We start from the raw sequence: 4646 nt of genomic DNA on the forward strand, positions 1-4646 counted from the left end.
AAATGAGAAATGATTGAGTATACAAAAGCTGTGGAATTTTAATAACACTGCATTGTGTAATGCACCATTCAATTCAGTTCATTCTAGTTGCATTTAGCAAATGTTTTATTGAATACCTATGAAAAGCCTTGCATTACAGTAGGTATTTAGCATATGAAAATTATGCATAAACATTATAGTAAGAGGCAGGCTAATGTAATGGTTATAAATCCAGATTTGGAGGCAGATTGTATTCAAATCCATCTGTGCCCTTGTCAGCTGAGTGGCCTTAGGTAGGTGACTTGTGACTGTTTCTTCATCTTTAAAGCAGGGATAATACTAATCCTACTTCACATGTTGCTGTGAGCATTAAATATGTTAAATTACATATAAAGCACTTATAACACTTTTGTCACATAGGAAGATTCTTTTAAATGTTAACTAATATTATTATACACAATCCTTGCTCTCCTCTTGGATTACATAACTATTTAGTGATGAGAGATGTACACATTCAGTACTACAAAAGAATTACCTAAATTAAATTTGCATTTATCAGTAAGGTTGCATCCAGTATTCAAGGACTCAGTGTCTCAAACAGCTAGCTATCTTTAAATTATTTCATACTTTTAGGTTTTCTTGTATTTTAAATACTGTGGAGTATTCATCATTACTTAGTATTCTTTCACTCAAGATAAGTTCAGAGTTAAAAAAGAACGTATTGTTAAACATCATATATCACAATTAAATAACCTTGTCCTTGTTTTCTCAACTCTGTTCACTTCATTGCTTTAAGGTCGCATCATATCACTGTAGCATGCTTGGGTAATAACATTCAGTTAATAAGGCATTCTACCAAGGAAGCAAAAGAGCTCATTTATCCATCAAGAAACCCGTACAGAACAGGAATCCAAACCACATACTCTATTCCCTTAGTATCAATTTTCAATAACTGAAAATGCTTCTAATCACAAATTGAATTGCCTTTTATAAATTAAGAAGCATTAACAAAATGATAACATACTGATGCCATCTCTACATATTAATGTGAAGTTTCCAATGAAAACAATTATCAGTTAATTTTAATAAGGGGACATTGAAAACATATTGAACATAGAACTACTGAATACTAATCTACTCTCTACCGTACCCTTGCGTATGTAGTAGTGAGATAACAAACATATGCCTTCAAATCTACATACCACGGTCATATTTAATCTTACTTGATCCTGACAACAAAGCTACGACATAGGAATTAGTATTGTTATCCCCATTTTACAAAAAGTCTATGATCAAATAATTGTTTTGTCAGTGGCCATACACCTTGAATTCTAAAGAAAGGTAATACGTGGAAAAAACTGAAGCACAGCTAAGGCTCCGTCACACGTGGGAGAAGAGAACCAAAGTGGTGTTTGACCTCGGGGGAGAAGCAATATTTTTGTTTGCCGGAGGTAGATTTTATTACTACAGTAGTGGTTATATTTGGTAAAGAAAATAATTTCTCTTTCAGAAACTAAAGCACTCTTCTTAAATGATTAACTCTTGTCATTATTACTTGGAAGTTCTGATTTTTTTCATCACCTGTTCTTTTTATCTTGTATTTCCATTATTCTCTTCATTTCTTTTTGTAATTTTTCAAATGAATCCCTTGCTTTCAATTTTATAGCATCAGCTTGCCCATGTTTAAAATTCTCTGTAAAGAATCTTGAAATCTTAGGGGAAACATGCAATAGCAGTGTAATCAATCAACCACAGAATGCAGAGCTGTGTTGGCACACTATACTAGGAGTGTTAATAAGAGCCTTGGGTACTCATTTGCCCAGACTGTGGTTTTTCAAAAAAAATTATGACAGGCAATCCATTCTGCCAAGGCCAGTACAAGTTCCCTTGTATACCATAAGTAGCCAATAAAATATTTTCTATCTTCATTTAAATCGCAATGTTTATATTGCTCTAAATGTTTTCACAATATCCTTGGTCTAGAAGAGCATCCTTGCCTTTGCTTTGAGGCGCATAAAAACAGCAAATCTTTGTTCTTTATCTCCTCCTGTCCTTTGATTGTGTAGTTTCATTCTTTCTTGAATGTGCTTGAATTTATCAATTTTAAGCATCTAAGAAAATCTTTGATGATTCTCATTATGGGAAAAGTTCCAGTGGTCTATAGATTATTAAAAGTAAGTTTGGTATGTGTAGGCTAATGATATTTGATTTGCAAGCTTTTGAGAGTTCACTGAGATTCTAAAAATCTAACAAAGAAAGTCTTTTGGTTTAGAAAGATTAGTAAATACTATCATTAACAACACTTAAAACATCAATTATATTTCTGGGGCATTGTTTACAAATTGTTGTTTATATAGGGGGGGAAAGGTACCTTAACATTGTTTTTCCGCAAATGATTTTCTTTAAAAAAAATATATATATAGTGTACAGTATTTGGTTACATAAAAGATGTTCAAGTTCCTCTGGATTTTCAATGTGACAATTTTATTCCAATATGAAATTTTCTTTAAAATTCTCTTTCTCTTACTTTGTTCTTTTATGCTTGAGAGATTTTGGTTGCTCATTATTTGTTTTTATTTTTGATGTTATTTGTTATCCATTGCTATTCTTTTGCCTTGAATTTCCATTACATTTATATCCTGGGACATTATTTTGGTTAATTTTATACATTTTACTTCATATATTCCCTATTGAAGATTTGACATATATAGAGATGTTGGGCTGGTAGTATAAAACCCTTGGAGAAAAAAGTTTGGAGAAAATCACTAAGGAATGCAAGAATAATATGCATTATATACTTAAGTGAAAATTCAATCCTTAGTCCTACAGTACATTATACCAGAGAGCAAAAAGCCTTTTTAAAAAAATAACCTGTGGCATCGGTCACCTTCTGAATGCCACATTGGTCTTGAGAAATGCACAATTGGCCATTAAGTTAACTAATCAATAATTTGTAATTTCTTTTCTGAAGTACCAATCTTGTCCTTATATGCTACAACATATCAACTACAAAACGATTTGAAAAGAACAACATTTGACTCCATTCCTGAAAAAAATCTACAATGTTTCCTTATGAGTGGATTGAGTTTAGAGGCACATATTGCACTGTTAATATGGTTTTTGATTATGTGGATAATAATATATGGCAGCTTTCAATAGTGGATATATGTATATGTACTTTAGAGTACATTTCCAACATGAAAGGTTAACATTTGATTCCACATTCCTGTTCACATTAATAGGAGATAAATAGGCTATCCATTTTCTCTCTAGAAATTTCAACCCTAGTGCAACTCAAATAGCATTTACCAAATAACATGTTAGCTCTTACAATTATGATGAAATATCAAATACTGACTTTAGTAGGACTTCTGCTTAGGGAAGTGTTGCTGAATAGGCCACAATTAATGCAATATTTCACTCATGACAAATTTTCTGTAGCCTGAGGCTTAGAAAAGAAAACTAAGTTTTGTGACTTGTTTTCTTTACGTGGAAGAGAAAAATATACAGATTAGAAAAAACAAAAAGTCTCAATTTTTCATTTTTAATAAAGTTTTCTTTTTACATTATAAATTGTAAAAATATATGTAGTTAGTCAAGCAGAATTTGGTGTTATGTATTCAAAGACCAATGCGGTGAGCACTCATCCCACATTGCCACTGGCCAGATGTTGAGGGGAATATGGGTGGTATCAAAGAAAAGGAACATTTCTGTATTACACTGTTAAAAAATATAACATGGAAATTTTCCCTGGATATTAGTCATTGATTTTCAAAGTGTCGGTTTTCAGAAAAAAAATATGTGCTACTAATAAAAATTGGTTTATATGTGGGTTCACAGGATTCGTAGGAGGATTATGTGAACATATTAGAGTTTCCTTGTGTTATCATTTGTAAAGTTTGCATGTATTAAAAATGTAGATATGCTATCTTATTTGCTACATCTGAATTTATATCATATATTTATATATTAAAACATTTCAGTCAGGTTCCATATTTATTAGATGATGCATAATAGTTCAAAATCAGTATATATTATTTTAGTAAATCTCATTTTAATTAACTTCTAACATTTCTTTTTCTTTTTTTTTTTTTTTTTTTTTTTTTTGTCCTTTTTGTGACTGGCCACACGGCGCTCAGCCAGTGAGCGCACCGGTCACCCCTACATAGGATCCGAACCCGCAGCTGCTGTGCTCCCAGCGCTGCACTCTCCCGAGTGTGCCACGGGCTCGGCCCAACTTCTAACATTTCAAAGTTATCTTATGATAGCCATTCAGCAGTTAGCATTGCATTTTTTTTTCAAGATTTTCTTATTACATACAGATATTTCATAGTATTATAAGCCATATTTTGTTAAAAATCACACAAATTTAATAATAAATGAACAGCTTTTGTATTTCTTTGTTTGCCATAACAAAGTACCAACATCTGGGTCACTTAAAGCAACATTAATTTATCATTTAAAAGTTGTAGAGCGTAGAAGTCTGAAATCAAGTTATTAATAGGGCTATGCTCTCTCTAATAGCTCTAGGGGAGAACCCTTTCTTACCTCGTGCAGTTTCTAGTGTTTGTCCATTGTCCTTGGTGTTCCTTGACTTATAGACACATCAACCCAGTCACAAAGCCATCTTCTCCCTATGTGTCTTCACATGATCTTCCCTTTGTGTT

This window comes from Galeopterus variegatus, unplaced genomic scaffold, assembly GCF_000696425.1.
Source record: "Galeopterus variegatus unplaced genomic scaffold, G_variegatus-3.0.2 Scaffold6698, whole genome shotgun sequence".
In the NCBI taxonomy this organism is placed as follows: Eukaryota; Metazoa; Chordata; class Mammalia; order Dermoptera; family Cynocephalidae; genus Galeopterus; species Galeopterus variegatus.